The 18593-nt window shown below is 44.8% G+C and overlaps 1 protein-coding gene across 3 annotated transcripts in view; it reads left to right on the top strand.

The window, feature by feature from the left end:
- SH3TC2 (SH3 domain and tetratricopeptide repeats 2) overlaps positions 1-18593 on the top strand; it is a 364632-nt gene that overhangs the window by 104069 nt on the left and 241970 nt on the right. For all 3 annotated transcript variants that reach the window (XR_014055499.1, XR_014055497.1, XR_014055496.1), the window contains 3 exons: positions 5169-5300; positions 10685-10748; positions 18427-18537. The gene's annotated coding sequence lies outside the window, so the exon portion shown is untranslated. The remainder of the gene's footprint in view (positions 1-5168; positions 5301-10684; positions 10749-18426; positions 18538-18593) is intronic.

Below are 18593 nucleotides of genomic sequence, written 5' to 3'. Positions count from 1 at the left end.
CATGTTTTCTAAACAAAAGTTTTCACCTATCAGAGGAATTCTTACCAGTGTTCTAAACTAACTTCACTTTCTCTCTCTCCAGACTTTATAACCTACCAAACTGACAGGGGAATTTGGTGACCGGTTGTTCCCTGGGTCTGGGTTATTAGGAAGTCATGCAATGTCAGTTTTAGTGTCTGGCCATGAGGCAGTTGGCTTCCTTTTATTTTCCTCTCATCTGTCATGGCCTTGGAAAAAGAACAGCACTACCCAGAATTACTGACATCCTGCTTTTCTGCAGACTCTAATTAGCCTTGCAATTATTAATTATGAGAACGTTAGCTTACATGTGTGTGGTGAAAGTGATAAACTCCACAGGATTCCTGCACCTTTTCTCACATTTCCTTCTCAAGACTATCCTGCAAGGCAGGTCAGTTGCCCACTCAGCAGCTCTTCTTCCTCCCATCTTCCTTGCTCGAGAGCCCAGCTCTAGGTAGTGAGTGAAAATGCCAGAATCTTGCCTTTTGGCCTTCTACAGTGGCTGAGAGGATCACACGCTCCTGTTCTGGCTAATAACAGACAAGGGAAGTCTTCCTAGAGGCTCTGAGGGCATACTTTGCTTCCTCATAAGAAAGTGACACGTGCAAGAGAGATTTCCATGTCCCTTCTGTTCTGTTTGTGGGTGTGGCTCTGTGAAGATGTGATGCTTGGAGCTGCCATAGCCATCTCTGGATCTGAGGAGAGGCATCGGTGATATGTGGAAGATGTTAGGAAGAATGAGACAATCCTGAGTTCCTGGGGACATCCTTGAGCCTGGAATCATTGTCTTCCAGATGGTTCTCGTGAGAGATACTAACAAAAGCTTCTTGTAAAGCCACTTTGGGTCAGATACTCTGCTATTATATAGGCCAAAGTATCTTAATTTGAATGATAAGCTATTACCTCTAGTTTACATAATTTTTTAAAACTAGCTAATATATATTTAGTTCTTACTATGTGTTAGGTATTATTTTGAGTTCTAAATAGTGGCTCATTTAGTCTTTATAATGACACTAGAAAATAGAAATTATTCCATATGATATCATTTGTATCTGGAATCTAAAATATGGCACAGATGAACCTATGTACAAGACACAAACTGACTCACAGACATAGAGGGCAGACTTGTGGTTGCCAACAGTGGCGGGGAGAGGGATGGCCTGGGATTTTGGGGTTGGTAGATGCAACTATTACATTTAGAATGGATAAACAGCAAGATCCTGATGTACAGCACAGGAAACTATATTCAATTTCCTATGATAAACCATAATGGAAAAGAATAAGAAAAGATTATATACGTACAACTGAGTCACTTTTGCTGTACAGCAGAGCAAATCAACTAGACTTCAATTTTAAAAAGTACATATTATTATCCCAGTTTTATAGAGCAAAAAATGACACTTAATAAATGGTAATACTGCATGAGGTCACATACCTGGTAAGAGACAGAGCTGGGAATTAACCAGGTCTGGCTCTGGAGCCCATGGGCTTAATACTCTACTGTGTTCTCTCTCTAGAAGAAAAGAAAATGGTCTGCTATCTCACAGCATCTGGTGTATCCCTTAGCTTGGGTCAGACACTGGAACAGACCTTATACTTGTCCATCCTCATCAGACAGTGAGTGCGTTACAGCTTGGATCTCAGTGGGCGCTCAATCCTGGGACTGGGTTTCAAGCCCCTTTGCTGCTCACCTGCTGCTCTTTCTTTCCCCTCTCAGCTGTAGGCATCAAACCATTGCCAGCCTAGAAAAGTGCAGGAAGGTGCCCTGTGTCCTGTATCCTAATGAGGGACATTTCATGGTGGCCATGGATACATGGATACTGGGTTTGAAGCCAGGCAGAATCAAGTTCAGTTATGGCTCTGCAACTTCTAGCTGTGTTACCAGAGGACAATCCTTTCCCCTCTCTGAGCCTCAGTGTCCTTTCTTTTAAATGGAATAACAATGACCTATCCAATGTGGTTGTTTTGAGTATTAAAATGGTAGAGGTATAAAATGCTTAACAAAATACCTGGCATCAAGTAATTACCCAGTTAATGGTGGATACTATTATTAGTAAGGTTGCTTTTTTATCCTTTTCTTAAAAGTCATTTTATAAAAGCTATCCTAAAAAAAATCTATTTGTTTATTGGGTGTGCTGGATCTTCTTTGCTGTACGTGGGCTTTCGGCAGTTGTGATGAGAGGAGGCTACTCTCTAGTTGTGGTGCACAGGCTTCTCATTGTGGCTTCTCTTGTTGGGGAGCACAGGCTCTAGAGTGAGCAGGCTTCAGTAGTTGTGGCGCCCAGGCTTAGTTGCCCCATGGCACATGGAATCTTTCAAGAACAGGAATCAAACCTGTGTCCCCTGCATTGGTAGGCAGATTCTTAACCACTGGACCCCCAGGGAAGTCCTGCCTTTTAATTCTTATTGTCACTATGAGGCTATTTGTGGAACAACATGTCTGTATGAGGTAGACCTGAAACCCTGGGAGTAAAGGAGGGGGCTCACTCTGGTGGTGACGTAGAAATCAGGAGAGCAGGATGCTAGCCCGGTTTGGGGATGTCAGGGCCTTCCCTTACTCTCTCTGGGCTTAGGTTTTCCCACCTGTCAAATGCATGTATTTACTGAGATGACCTCTAAGGACCTTTCCCAGGTCAGATAAGACACACTGTGAGATGCACCAAACACATGGGCCTGCTTTCTCTCCAGGACTCTGCACAGCTCAGGAGCTGTTACTGTCTCTGAGAGTCCTAATTCACTATCCTCCAAAATCAGCCAAGGTTGTATATGGGTTTCCACCCCTTCAGCCACCAGCATAACCCAGTGCCTGGCACAAAGAACATGGTCAACAATTCTGAGTTGGATGAATGAATGAACTCCATTGAGTGAGTGAGTGGCACCTCTGACCCCTGAAGTTTGGGCCAGTTTGGTTTCTTGTAGTATAAATATTTAAAATATAACCATTATTATGGCTTTTGGCAAGGGTGAATCACTTAGTCATGGTCATGGCCTTGAACTGAACCAAACTGTGAGCCAGCACCAGAATAAACTGCATTCAACCACCGACCTCTGAGCCAAAGGGAAACTGACTTTCCATTGACCCATGAGCCAGGTTTGGTTTTGCAAGAAAAAAAAAATTATGAACAATCCAATATTTAGCAAACCCTGTTTCCTTCCTTGAATTTTCTTCTAAACCATCAAACTAGGACAACATTAGACCCTAAATAATCCCTGCTTATATTATTGCACAATATACTCAAATAATAATAATGTTACCCAACACTTGCAGGGCAATTACTTTGTGCTAAGTGCATTATCTCATTTAGTCCTGAAACAAACCTATAAAGTAGGCACTATTTTTATTCTTCTTTTACAAGTGAGGAGAATTTGACAGCTAAGTAACTTTTGCTAACATCACATGGCTATTAGGAGGCATGGCATGGTGGACATTTCAATAGAGGTCCACTGGATTCCTTGGCATCAGTGACAGTACATTTAATGAGCATATGCTAGGAGGCAGTCACCGGACTGAGCGTTTTGCATGCATATGCTCAGTGAATCCCTACAGTAATGCTGTCTGCAGTGCAGTATTAGCTCCATTTTAGTGATGAAGAAGCAGAGCTTTTGGGAGATACATAACCATCCTATAATTTGTGTATGGTGGAGCCAAGTTATCTTTGTACAATGGCAGAGTTCAGAAAACTCAAGGGTAATAAAGAGGGAGAGATGTTTCCAAAGGCATAATGAATCAGTGGTTGAACTGGGTCTGGGTTTCGTTGAAGACGTTTTCCATTCATTGCTGGGAGGGTGTTGTTCAGTAACAGTGGGAGGGGACCTGCTATATCGCCATGTCCCCTGCCCTCACAACAGGAAAGAGTTCAGTGGTATAGAGCACGTGCTTTGGAATCAAACCTGTGTTCATATCACAGCTCCAAAACTAACTTGCTGGATGACCTTGGGAATAATCCTTCCTCTCTCTGAATCTCTGTTTCCTTTTCTACAAAATGGAACAATAGCCAGGCCTGCTCCTGAGGTTGCAGAAGGAGTAAATTAGAGAAGGAACATAAAGCATGTGGCACCGAGACCATCACACAGTTAATGTGGATTAGCTGTTGTTATTGTTATTGAAATGATCCACAGCTGAAAGTAGTTCGAGAACCACAGTTCCACACAGAGAAGCACTGAAATCTGCTTCACAAGGATGATTTCTTATGGTGGAAAAGAGGCCCAGAAGCTGAAGAGTGTCTGACTCTATAAGAGACACATATGTGTTTGGGACACACACACACACACACACACACACACACACATATACACCTGCATGCTTTCACACCTGGACACACTTATCCTTATGGCATATGTGTGTGCACATTTGTGCATGCATGCACATGCATACATGTATACACACAATATGTGGGCTTTCCTGGTGGCTCAGAGGTAAAGAATCTGTCTGCAATGCAGGAGATGCAAGTTCGATCCCTGGGTCGGGAAGATCCCCTGGAGAAGGAAATGGCAACCCATTCCAGTATTCTTGCCTAGGAAATCCCATGGACAGAAGAGCCTGGTGGTTCATGGTGTCACAAAAGACTCAAACGTGACTTAGCGACTAAACAACAGCAAACACACAAAACATATATGGCACATATATGCACATACATACATACATACTACACCTATGGCTGTACATGCTCATACATATTTGCATGTACCCACATGTGTGCATGCACATACATCACATGTGCACACACTTCCACCCTACTTTGCCTACTTAACACCTACTCCTTTAGCTTTCAACCCAAAGGTCACAGCCATGAGGCAGCTGCCCTGACCTACCAGGTGAAGTTGGGCCACTCAGGCTGTGTTCTTAGCACTGTGCATTTTTCCTCTTCAGTCTGCATCTTAATTGTCATTGAACAATTGTGTAATAAGTTGCTTAATTCTGGATTTCTTACCAGAAGTTTGTTCTGCAGAGGGAAGGGACAAAGTCTGACTATTTTCCACTGGTGGAAAGCTGCTAACATAGCCTGGCTCATAGTAGGCTTTCAACAGATACACACCATTGATTGAAACAGGACCACCAGATTCTATTTTGCATGCAAGCTGGAGGATAGCTGATTCACTGTGGGCTACCTTGTATGAGTTTTTGACTTTGTGTCCATGATGGTTTGTAGGCTCACCCAGTGAAACCCAAGCCTCAGAATGCTGTGGAAGCTGGTTAGAAAGAAAACTCATCTTTCAAATGTGTTCTGAGTCACCAGGAAAACAAGTGTTGGTGGTGGATGGAATGCTAAGAAGTCTGAAAGGTAGACATCTCTTTGCTACTTCTCGCTTCTTTTTCCCTGGGAGGTGAGGGGACACCAGCAGCTGCCACAAGTAATAAGGTTGATGAATCACTGCCTGGGCTGGGTCAGAGGTGTTTTCTTTCTCTCAGGCTAGGCGATAGTAGTGAACAGGCCCAATTAGACATAAAGAGGGCAGAGGATGATGGGCTGATGGAAATGAAGACTGTAGAGCTGGGAGGTTTGAATAATTTATTTTCCTTCCTTTATTTATTAAAGGAATAGTTCTGGGCACCTTCTAAGTGCTAGGCACTGGGCTAGTTGCTGGAAACTGGAGAATTAGAAGAAAATGAGATCTATGTGGTCTTTGGCCTCTGGGTATTCAAACCTACTTGAGAGATGGACAAGACAACAGGCAATCAGAGTGCAATATGATCAGTGCTCCACTGGGGAAGTTTGATAGAGGGGGGCTCCAGGGAGAGTGGGGATGGCTTCTGCAGAGGAAGATCTCCGAGCTAAGACCTGGAGAAAGACCACAGTTATCCAGGCTGGGAGAAGAGGAAAGAGTTGTGTGAGTAGAGAGAAGTGTTTGCGGGCAGGCCCCAAAGGGAGAGAGGGCACACGGTATGCCAAGAGAGATGGCAGGAACTCAGTGCGGCAGTAGCTGGTCAGTCCTGCTGTGGGGGCCTGGGGGCAGGGTCCATGGGATGCAGAGTTCATCCGTGTGGACTCAGAAGCCCCTGACCCCAGGGTGTGGCAGATGTGTCCTAGGACTGAAGTACTCATAGGCTGGGAGAGGACCATTCTGGGGACAAGTGGAGTCATCAAAGGGAACCAGAGCACCTGGGGCAGGAATCTCCTGCAGACCTGAGGATTCAGGGTGTGGGGGAAGGAGCTTTGCCTTCCACGGGCTACATGACTGACCATCCTCTGGGCCTGTTTTCTCACCTGTCACCAGGGAGGCCTAGGTAACCTTTCAAGTACCTTCCAGCGGCTACTGCCTAAGCTTTCATTAGGCTGAATGAGCTGTGTGCTACTCCCCCACCCCTACAGCCACTCTCCACCTCGCCTCCCATCCCCACAGCTCTTTCTACCCTTCAGTGTCCACCCTGGCCACCTGGGCCTTGTATTCTCCATCACTACTCAGAAGCCGTGTCTTACAGGCAACTCAGTCACATCTCTGGACTTCAGTTTCCACACTAACGGGAAAGTGATGGGGGTGATAATACCACCTACTTTTTCCTCCTCATCTGGTGCCCTTCTCCACCCAGGCCACCTGGCCTTCTCTCTCCAGCTATTTCTTGCCTAGAATTCTTTGCCTCTTTCTCCCCCAGCCCCAACCCCCCTCACTTTTGTCATGCTAATTCTTCCTCCTTTTTCAAATAGAAGCTTAAGCAAGATTCCTTCACAGAAGCCTTCCTTAAGGGTGTCCGCTGCTTGCTGTATTCCACTTTAACACTCTGTATACTTCCTTCTTAACACTCATCACAGTGGTCCTTCACCCAGTTGTGTGTGATAACTGAGTATTTCCCTTTCTGAGGTACAAGCAGGGGCAGGGAATATATCTGACACCTGTCCTGGGTGTATAGTAGGCCCTGAGTGTGAGTTGTTCAGTGGACAAATGAATATCTTGATGGATTTAATATATTTCGTACGTATGTAAGTTATTAATTATACTCAGCCAGGACTACAAACTGGCTGCGTATAAAAAACTCAGTTTCCCCCCACCCCGCTGAAAATCACAAAGTTTAGTAACATGTTCTGGCCACTAGAGGGCGGTGTGAAACCATAAAGCTGGGGGGTGGGGGCCTCAGGGACCCCAGCCCTTGTATGAGTTGGTGTGGGGCTTCAATCCACTCCAGGGTTCTTGCCTGGAGAATCCCAGGGGCGGCGGAGCCTGGTGGGCTGCCGTCTATGGGGTCGCAGAGAGTTGGACACGACTGACGCGACTTAGCAGCAGCAGCAGCAGCATGGGGCTTCTAAGGTGGCACTAGTGGTCAAGAATCGGCCTACCAATGCAGAAGATGTAAGAGACGAGGGTTTGATACCTGGGTTGGGAAGATCCCCTGGAGAAAGGCATGGCAACCCACACCAGTATTCTTGCCTGGAGAGTGTTATGGACAGAAGAGCCTGGTGGGCTACAGTCCATAGGGTCCCAAAGAGTCGACATGACTGAAGTGACTTAGCATACATGCATGCATAATGTTCAGTCACTTTGTGTTCTATCCATATCCTGGACTCATTACATAACATTCAAAATATACATAGACCATTATGAGTTGGAAGGCTCGTCAAAGCCTGTTTGGTCCAATCCTGGAGGGAGAGTGCGGCCAATCCTGAGGACTGAGGGAGAGTGAGGTCCCCCTGCCTTCACTGGCTCTATGGCACAGACTTGTTCCTGGCTGTGGGCAAACCCCTCTCTTTTCAGTATTCCTATTTTCTATTATGTGGGAGACATCACTGTAAATCCTATCTGTCCAATCATCCAATACATATTTATTGACTTTCCACTACGTGTTGAGCACTGTTAGGTGCTAGAAATTCTGGTGTACCAAACAGGTCCCTGTCTCAAGGAGGGCACTGTCTATGAGGGACATTGGAAAGAGGGACATTGAGAAATCATATATCATTACAAACTGTGATTAGTGCGATGGAAAAAGTCAGAGCCTGTTTAGGGATACCTAATTCTTTCTTGAGCTCATTCTTGGAGGAACGGTCATTTAGCAGAAACCCAGAGGTTGAGCAGCCACTGGCAGAGGGATCAGAAGACCAGGATTTTGTTCACAGGTTCATCTGAGCTGCCAGTGCTATTGGGCAAGTCCTTTCCCCTCTTTGTCTTCTGTTTTTCCATCTGTAAAATTATAGAAGCATCTCAAGCCTAAAACTTTTGATTAGGAGGGGCTTGTACCTTAAATACATGAGGTGCCTTCTCAGTCCAGGAGCCTAAACTTTTGGAGTTCAAATTATATCCTCAGCATACATAGGGATCTCACTTTAAAGAGTCAACCATTTGTGATGTGAGTTTTCACTCCAATGGAGTTTTCTTCATGTGTTAATTTCTGTAAGTGAGGATCACACCTATTGATGTCTCACAGACTAACTTGCTGTTTAATCACTCAGTCACGTCTGACTCTGTGACCCCACAGACTGCAGCATACCAGGCTTCCCTGTCCTTCACCATCTCCCAGACTAACTAATTAATTAAAAACACCAAGAATTTAGCTTTGCAGAAGATTTTCAGTCTGAATTTCCAGAAGGTGGGCAGGTGGGAAAGACTTGTAGCAGGAGGTGAAAAGAATTAAATTTCAAAACCTAGAGTTAAGCTCCTCCAGGTTAAAGCACTTATTTATTGTTAAATTTTTAATCACTGTCCATCTGGGACAGGTGAGCCCTGGCTCAGGGTCTTTTGAATACAGCTAAGAATCTGATGCCCTTGAGTTTGCTGTTGCTGAGGAGGCTACGGTTCCATGGCTCCCGCCTCGGACAACAATTCCCATTCCCTGTGGGATCAGGGAAGCTCTGACCCTCTTGCTCTGGGCTGAAGTAGGGCACATGCAGGTATGTCTTGCATCATGCAAATATCTTGGCTCTTGATAAGGAATATTTTAATCAGAATATTTATCTCTTTGATCTGCTGCTCCAGGACCTGGCTTGTCCATTAAATTTCTGAAATTTGTGGGGCAGTTACAGCAGGTGGTAGGCTGGCCTGGAGCAGAGCTGAGGGCAGTAGTTCTCAGGGATGGGGCCACCTTCATGTGGTTGCCTCACCTGAGAGTTTGTGAGCATAGAGGATGAATAATGGAGATGGTGACCCAATCAGCTTTTGCCTGTCCCAGGATGGCCAGAAATCTCTAAGGAAGAAACAGGGAGGTGATGAGGGCCAAGACAATATAAAGGAGCACAGAGGTGGCATGTCTGTTTAAGCTGGTGTCTACTCTGGGTCATGCCGAATCAGCAGTCCAGGTTGTTGGATCAGAGACAACAGTCAGTTGGATTTAGGGCCCAAAGACCTATAATTTGCACTGATGCAGAGGGAGGAGATGGCATCTGGAGGACCCGGGAAGATGAAATGAAAATGGCATGAACAGGAGATCAGCATTAATGGGACCCAGGACCCATGGAAGGGAAAAAGGGAAAAGAGGTTTTTCAAATGCTAGAGAGAGAGACATTACTTTTAATCATAATTCTTCACATGGGTTTGCTTACCCGTACACCTCATGCATACTTCACATGCACAATATTGTCCACTGTCTCTCCTTGGGTCCCCAACTAGTGCTGTAAAACAGGTTGGTCATTTCCATATTGCCAATGAGGAGAACTGCAGCCCAGACATACCTGCTTAGTGGCCTAGCCAGAAGAAAGCCTGGGTCTTTGCATTCTTTGCCCAGGGCCATTCTGTTAGCAGTTTCCTGCGTTTAGCCTTGTTCAACTGATGCAATGTAGGGAGTAATTGTGTAAGAAAGATGAAGCTGACCTAACCTTTCAGATGCTCTCTCCTTGAGTTCCCACCATGGAACTCTGTTTAGAAGCCACCAGATTCCCTGGTGCTTTGTGGTAGAGACTCAGAGCCACTGTCACTTTTTGGCGAAGGAGTGGCACTTGCTGGCTTCCTGTAACACGATGAGGGCCACAAACTTTAATCTGGTGATGCTCGTAGGAAGGATCAGAAAGGGAAAGAAAGGAAGAGGGACAGCTCAGAAGGAAACTGACAGTTACAGAAGAGATAAGACATATGCTGCTGTGTCCTCTCAGGAATCAATCACATTCAGCTGATCACAGGACGAGCAGCCTCTGGAGGGGAGCAGGTGGTCAGCTTGGGGCCTGGAGGAGGAGTGACCGTGGTGCCTAGTACCGGAACTGTGCTACCTGGGGTGAGAGCATGGGGCCTCAAGTCATGCAGACTCAAGTTCAAGTCCCTGTTCTACCACTTCCTGGTTGTGTTCTTGGATCACACACGTAGTCTCTCTCTTAATTTCTTCATCTGTAAAGGGAGAATAACGTGTCCACTATGCTACTGGGGAAGAGCAGAAGGCAATTCAAACTCTGGAAGATAGTAGAGGACAGAGGAGCCTGGTGTGCTGCCAGCCATGGGGTCGCAAAGAGTCAGATACCACTAAGCAATTGAACAACAACAAAAAGTGGTAATAATAGTGGTTGTGGAAATTAGATGAAATCACGCAGAAGAAGTACTTGTCACAATAGTAACCACTAAATAACTATCAGTTATGGTCATAATAGTTGCAACAAATAATGTGATCGGAGTGAATTATGTTGAATAATGTAGATTATATTGAATAATATAAGCATTCTCCTATCTCCTCCAGTTGGTAGATTTCAACTCTTCTGGGCTACCTTAAGTCTCTTCTGCCTTTCTCACCCAAATTATTTTTAACTTTTTTCTTTCTCAGATTCCATTCACTGAAGAAAAAATAAACCTCCTTCTGAGGCTAAAGAAGCTGGGTCTTAGATAAGGTAAGGTAACACTGTTAAGTAAGGTGACCAAGCTGATACATGTAGCAATGCGCATTAGAGCCAATACCCTCGGCCACCACCTTTTAGCAGGGAAGGCAGACTTCCTTGAATGACAGAGAAGCACAATGAATGACTCCATAGGGACTTGCAGAGGGAACTAGCCTAATGCAGGGGTTCAGGAAGGCTTCCCTGGGAGTTAGCAGTGCTGCAAGGGATCAAGAATTGTCATTGGCAGGATGGCAGATTGGGGGCAAGCAACCCCCAGAGGGAGTATGAGGAATGCTTTCAGGAGTCTGGCATGTGAGAATTTTAAAAATTGTAATAGTTATGTATTCATTGCAAATTATTAATGCAAAAGACTCTGTTTTTACATTTATGAAGTGATAGCATGTTTCCTTCCTTTTAAAACATATAAATACATATACCTACCCCAGTATTCTTGCTTGAAGAATTCTTGTATGGACAGAGAAGCCTGGTGGGCTACAGTCCATGGGGTGGCAAAGAATCGGATATGACTGGGCGACTAATACTTTCCCTTTTCACTTTCAGAGAACAATAGATGGCAAACATTAGCTGTGTGATGACAAAAATCATGATTCCAAAAGTCTAATGTCTAAAGTTTGGGAAACTAATTTTGTACCACTTTGGGTTTTTCTAGAAGAGAAAACTGGGACTCAGGGATACTAAATGACTTGTTTAATGTCACAGAGTGAGTTGGTGACCAAGCTTAGTCATATGAAAATCTGTTGCATTTCCCCCAAATCCTAAGATAACAGGGAAGGCGATGTATCAGGTTTGAGTTCCAGGAGACATTTGATGAATGATTCTCAGTTCTTCTGTCAGCCCAATTCTTGGATTAGAATCTTGCTGGCACTTTCTCTATTTTTTTTTTTTTCCCAAATTAATTTCTTTTTCCAGAATTCATCTGTCTCCCAGATTCTCCTCCGTGGTGAGAGGGCTTTGGCTTTAGAAGGAGGATTTGTGACCAAGTCACTTTGTTCTCCTGGCCCCTGAATCATTAGGTTAAGTTCTGTCAGCTGACCTTACCTGGAGCTGGGGAGGGACTGACCCTGGATTTCAAATCTGGATGTGGCTGCAGCCAAGCCAGGTGTGTGGCCATGAGTGTAACCTCTTCCTCCCTGGGCTACCTAGCTGATGAGGCCGTTAGGAAAAGAACATGAGGCTAAGTATTTGGAGTTTGAAATGCCTGCCACTGAAGGGGCTGTTACAACCATTCATGCCCTCCCTATCAGTAGCAATGAGGCACATGAGCACTGACCATCAACCATCCTGGCCAACTGACTCCAGAGCACTACCCGGAGCTGACCCTGCTCTGATATGCTGACATTTACTCAACAACCAGACTGCTTTCTAGGGACTCCCTGGTGGCTTAGATGTTAAAGAATCTGCCTGCAATGCGAGAGACGTAGGTTTAATCCCTGGGCCGGGAAGATCCCCTGGAGAAGGGAATGGCTATCCACTCCAGTATTCTTGCCTGGATAATTTCATATACAGAGGAGCCTGGTGAGCTACAGTCCATGGGGTCACAAAGAGTCGAACACCACGGAATGACTAACACACGGACTGCTTTCTGAGAGAGAAAAACCCGCTCTTCATGAAATAGTGTCACAAATAGGATTTCATGTTGATTTTTGCAGTCACCCTCAGAGTAATCATTTGGAGAAGGTGATGGCACCCCACTCCAGTACTCTTGCCTGGAAAATCCCATGGATGGAGAAGCCTGGTAGGCTGCAGTCCATGGGGTCGCGAAGAGTCGGACACGACTGAGTGACTTCACTTTCACTTTTCACTTTCATGCATTGGAGAAGGAAATGGCAACCCACTCCAGTGTTCTTGCCTGGAGAATCCCAGGGACAGGGGAGCCTGGTGGGCTGCCGTCTATGGGGTCGCACAGAGTTGGACACGACTGAAGCGACTTAGCAGCAGCAGCAGCAGCAGCAGAGTAGTCATTATCATTACTGTTGTGGTAAGGAGGAAACTAAAGCCGGGGCCTGTGAAAGAAGTCTGTCCCAGGTGACTGGGCTGGTGAGTGGTGACCTTGGGCCCCGCCCACGGAATTTCTGGCTGCCAGACAGGGGCTCTTTCTTCAGCACCTCCACTGCCAGCCCCCATCCCCACACTGAGCTCAGCGGGCAGAGGAGAGGGCAAAGGAAGGACCTGACCTTTCAGTGGACTTGCCTGTTCATTTCTGCAGTTGTCATTTTATTGATGGAAAACAGGCCTGGAGGGAGGAGAGAATGAGAAGAGCTACCATTAATCTCTAATTAATTTCTAACCAAATTAGGAAAACCAGCTTTTCACATAAGTGGAGACGATTGTGACATTAGGAGCTAGATTTCTAGAAGAATCTGGGCAGTTTGAATTCTTTGCCTCTCATATAGAATTTTCCAGATTTTATCTGCTCATCTGATCATTTCATTATTTTATATATCTCTGGGCTTCCCTGGTGGCTGAGACGGTAAAGAATCTGCCTGCAATGCAGGACACCCGGCTTCAATCCCTGGGTCAGGAAGGTCCCCTGGAGAAGGAAATGGCAACCCACTCCAGTACAGTAGTCAAGCTTTTCCAGAGAAATAAAAGCAGTAATATATACATCATGGATATATATATCTATAGATAAATATTGATTGATTTTAGATCAAATATGGATTGATTTCCCTTAAAATCTGCCCAGACGATTTTGGCACTGGGTAGACCTGAGTTCAAGTTCTAATATCTAACTTGGACAAGTTACTTAATTTTTTCAAGTCTCTTTTTCCTCATCTGTAGAAGAGAATTAAAAATTGTACTTACTTCCTCAACGTAAGCAATGACTTGAGAAACAGTTATTGACAAAAATGAAGGTTGAAGTTACCTCCAGAGTTATTATGAGAATTAAAGGAGATAATTTATCTAAAGCCCCTGCCTCACATAGTACCTGTCAAATGGCAAGAACATGATGGATTTCGTTGCCTTATACTGTGATTATTTTTCTTCTTGACATCGGCAGCTGTTGGGATCCACCTCACAGGACTCAGTAAGGTGTGGCTTCCAGGAAGGTCTTGCCTCTAAAGGCCAGGTCAGAACAGAACAGAAATCTCCCTGGCCTGACTTAGAGGCTGGTTTCTCTTACTTCCTTGGCATAGTCCTTGGGGGAATCAGTTCTCAGCTGCTCCCAAAACTCCTTTCTCGGAGCTCTGACTGTGACTGGGTTTGGCAGGGAGCATCCTCCAGGTAACATGGTCTGGAGCCCAGTGAGCTTCCCACGTCTCTGCCAGCACACCCTTCTCCTTGTCTGCAGCCCAGCCACCAGACTCGTCTCATGAAGCTTGAGTTACTGCCTCTTAATGGAGAACAGCTGCTTGCTCCTCTTAACGTGTACGACCTCCTTGCACATACTCACTCTATTGATTAGGCTAATCATTCTCATTTGCTGCTGCTGCTCCTTCTGCTAAGTTGCTTCAGTCGTTTCCAACTCTGTGCGACCCCATAGACGGCAGCCCACCAGGTTCCTCCATCCATGGGATTTTCCAAGCAAGAGTACTGGAGTGGGTTGCCATTGCCTTCTCCAATCACTCTCATTTATTCTAAGGCAAATTGCACTACTTGTACTTGGAATATAAGAACATCAGGAAAAAAAAAAAAAGAACATCAGGAATACCACAAACCATTATCGTGTTAACTATATGATGAATGCATTCATCATTAAATAAAATATTTGTGGTGCCCTAAGCTTTAAGCCAACTTTTTCACTCTCCTCTTTCACCTTCATCAAGAGGCTCTTTAGTTCTTCTTCACTTTCTGCCATAAGGTATCATCTGCATATCTAAGGTTATTGATATTTCTCCCGGCAATTTTGATTCCAGCATGTGTTTCTTCTAGCCCAGCATTGCTCATGATGTACTGTGCATAGAAGTTAAATAAGCAGGGTGACAATATACAGCCTTGACGTACTCCTTTTCCTATTTAGAACCAGTTTGTTGTTCCATGCCCAGTTCTAACTGTTGCTTCCTGACCTGCATACAGGTTTCTCAAGAGACAGGTCAGACGGTCTGGTATTCCCATCTCTCTCAGAATTTTCCACAGTTTATTGTGATCCACACAGTCAAAGGTTTTGGCATAGTCAATAAAGCAGAAATAGATGTTTTTCTGGAACTCTCTTGCTTTTTCGATGATCCAGCGGATGTTGGCAATTTGATCTCTGGTTCCTCTGCCTTTTCTAAAACCAGCTTGAACATCTGGAATTTCACAGTTCACGTATTGCTGAAGCCTGGCTTGGAGAATTTTGAGCATTACTTTACTAGCGTGTGAGATGAGTGCAATTGTGCAGTAGTTTGAGCATTCTTTGGCATTGCCTTTCTTTGAGATTGGAACGAAAACTGACCTCTTCCAGTCCTGTGGCCACTGCTGAGTTTTCCAAATTTGCTGGCATATCGAGTGCAGCACTTTCACAGCATCACCTTTGAGGATTTGAAATAGCTCAACTGGAATTCCATCACCTCCACTAGCTTTGTTCGTAGTGATGCTTTCTAAGGCCCACTTGACTTCACATTCCAGGATGTCTGGCTCTAGGTGAGTGATCACACCATCGTGATTATCTGGGTCGTGAAGATCTTTTTTGTACAGTTCTTCTGTGTATTCTTGCCACCTCTTCTTAATATCTTCTGCTTCTGTTAGGTCCATACCATTTCTGTCCTTTATCGAGCCTATCTTTGCATGAAATATTCCTTTGGTATCTCTAATTTTCTTGAAGAGATCTCTAGTCTTTCCCAATCTGTTGTTTTCCTCTATTTCTTTGCACTGATCGCTGAGGAAGGCTTTCTTATCTCTCCTTGCTATTCTTTGGAACTCTGCATTGAGATGGGAATATCTTTCCTTTTCTCCTTTGCTTTTCGCTTCTCTTCTCTTCCCAGCTATCTGTAAGGTCTCCTCAGACAGCCATTTTGCTTTTTTGCATTTCTTTTCCATGGGGATTTTCTTGATCCCTGTCTCCTGTACAATGTCACAAACCTCTGTCCATAGTTCATCAGGCACTCTGTCTATCAGGTCTAGTCCCTTAAATCTATTTGTCACTTCCACTGTATACTCATAAGGGATTTAATCTAGGTCATACCTGAATGATCTAGTGTTTTTCCCTACTTTCTTCAGTTTAAGTCTGAATTTGGCAATAAGCAGTTCATGATCCGAGCCACAGTCAGCTCCCGGTCTTGTTTTTGCTGACTGTGTAGAGCTTCTCCATCTTTGGCTGCAAATAATATAATCAATCTGATTTTGGTGTTGACCATCTGGTGATGTCCACGTGTAGAGTCTTCTCTTGTGTTGTTGGAATAGGGTGTTTGCTATTACCAGTGCGTTCTCGTGGCAAAACTATTAGCCTTTGCCCTGCTTCATTCTGTACTCCAAGGCCAAACTTGCCTGTTACGCCAGGTGTTTCTTGACTTCCTACTTTTGCATTCCAGTCCCCTATAATGAAAAGGACATCTTTTTTGGGTGTTAGTTCTAGAAGGTCTTGTAGGTCTTCATAGACTCGTTCAACTTCAGCTTCTTTGGCGTTACTGGTCGGGGCATAGACTTGGATTACCATGATATTGAATGGTTTGCCTTGGAAACGAACAGAGATCATTCTATCATTTTTGAGATTGCATCCAAGTACTGCATTTTGGCGGAGAAGGCAATGGCACCCCACTCCAGTACTCTTGCCTGGAAAATCCCATGGACGGAGGAGCCTGGTAGACTATAGTCCATGGGGTCGCTAAGAGTCGGACGCGACTGAGCGACTTCACTTTCACTTTTCCCTTTCATGCACTGGAGAAGGAAATGGCAACCCACTCCAGTATTCTTGCCTGGAGAATCCCAGGGACGGCAGAGCCTGGTGGGCTGCCGACTATGGGGTCGCACAGAGTCGGAGACGACTGAAGTGACTTAGCAACAACTGCATTTTGGACTCTTTTGTTGACCATGATGGCTACTCCATTTCTTCTAAGGGATTCTTGCCCACAGTAGTAGATATAATGGTCATCTGAGTTAAATTCACCCATTCCAGTCCATCTTAGTTCGCTGATTCCTAGAATGTCGACATTCACTCTTGCCATCTCCTGTTTGACCACTTCCAATTTGCTTTGATTCATGGACCTAACATTCCAGGTTCTTATGCAATATTGCTCTTTACAGCCTCAGACTTTGCATCTGGTCCCATCACTTCATGGGAAATAGATGGAGAAACAGTGGAAACAGTGTCAGATTTTATTTTTGGGGGCTCCAAAATCACTGCTGATGGTGATTGCAGCCATGAAATTAAAAGACGCTTACTCCTTGGAAGGAAGGTTATGGCCAACCTAGATAGCATATTTAAAAGCAGAGACATTACTTTGCCAACAAAAGTCCGTCTAGTCAAGGCTATGGTTTTTCCAGTGGTCATGTATGGATGTGAGAGTTGGACGGTGAAGAAAGCTGAGCGCTGCAGAATTGATGCTTTTGAACTGTGGTGTTGGAGAAGACTCTTGAGAGTCCCTTGGACTGCAAGGAGATCCAAACAGTCCATCCTAAAGGAGATGAGTCCTGGGTGTTCATTGGAAAGACTGATGTTGAAGCTGAAACTCCAATACTTTGGCCACCTCATGCGAAGGGTTGACTCATTGGAAAAGACCCTAATGCTGGGTAGGATTGGGGGCGGGAGGAGAAGGGGACGACAGAGGATGAGATGGTTGGATGGGATAACTGACTCGATGGACATGGGTTTGGGTAGACTCCGGGAGTTGGTGATGGACAGAGAGGCCTGGCGTGCTGCAATTCATGGGGTTGCAAAGAGTCGGACACGACTTAGCGACTGAACTGAACTGAACTGAACTGAACTGAAAGAATGGAATCTCAGCTCTGACGCTTACCAGCTGTGTGATCTTAGTCAAATTTCTTAATCTCTCTTATGTCTCAGTTTCTTCACCTGTAAAATGAGAGCAATGTTAATGGCTACTCAAAATGGTTATTAGAACATTTAAATGAGTTAGTATGTGTAAAATGTGTAAATATATGCCTGATGTATAGTAAGTGCTCAATAAATAGTAGCTATTATGATTATTATTATTACATTGCTACTTCTAACTCTACTTTGTCCCAACAACTCTACTGGGTGTTGGGGGAACAGCAGTGAACACAAAACACTCTGTCCCTGCCTTGTGACGTTTATATACTTGTGAGTAGAGGAGAAAAAGAATAAACAGGTAAAACAAACAAAACTCCCCACTGATGTGATTACAAATTGTGATGTGTCCTAAAGAAAACCAACAGGATGCTTTGACAAACACACAGTGGACTGGGGAAAACAACTTAGAGAGGCAGGTATGGTAGATGTTACTGAACTGCTACTATTTAGGCAGAACTCTCTGGTAGCTCAGTTGGTAAAGAGTCTGCCTGCAATGCAGGATTCTTGTGTCGGGAAGATTCCCTGGAAAAGGGATAGGCTACCCACTCCAGTATTCTTGTCTGGAGAGTCCCATGGACAGAGGAGCCTGATGGGCTACGGTCCTTAGGGTCGCAAAGAGTTGGACGTGACTGAGTGACTAACACTTTTCACTAGAGAGCATGTGAAAATGTAGAAAGTACATAGAATAGTTTTGTGTTTTAATAAATAGAACAATATGTTAAACTTGTTTCATTGACTGCTTGAATCATTCCTCCACAGTCCCTTGACCAGAGCCACCAGGAGGCTCCACCCACATCAACGCAGTGAAGGAGGGGGAGGTGCTGGGATTACAATCTTCCCTCATGCCTGGAAAGAGGAGCACTGAAAAGGGTGAGTTCCAGAGGGTTCTACCACAGAGAGTGATTTTTAAAATATCCTTTAAAAAA

This window comes from Giraffa tippelskirchi, chromosome 6 (assembly GCF_054371585.1).
Source record: "Giraffa tippelskirchi isolate mGirTip1 chromosome 6, T2T-mGirTip1v1.2.pri, whole genome shotgun sequence".
Lineage (NCBI taxonomy): Eukaryota > Metazoa > Chordata > Mammalia > Artiodactyla > Giraffidae > Giraffa > Giraffa tippelskirchi.
This window is presented reverse-complemented; position numbering and strand designations above follow the sequence as displayed.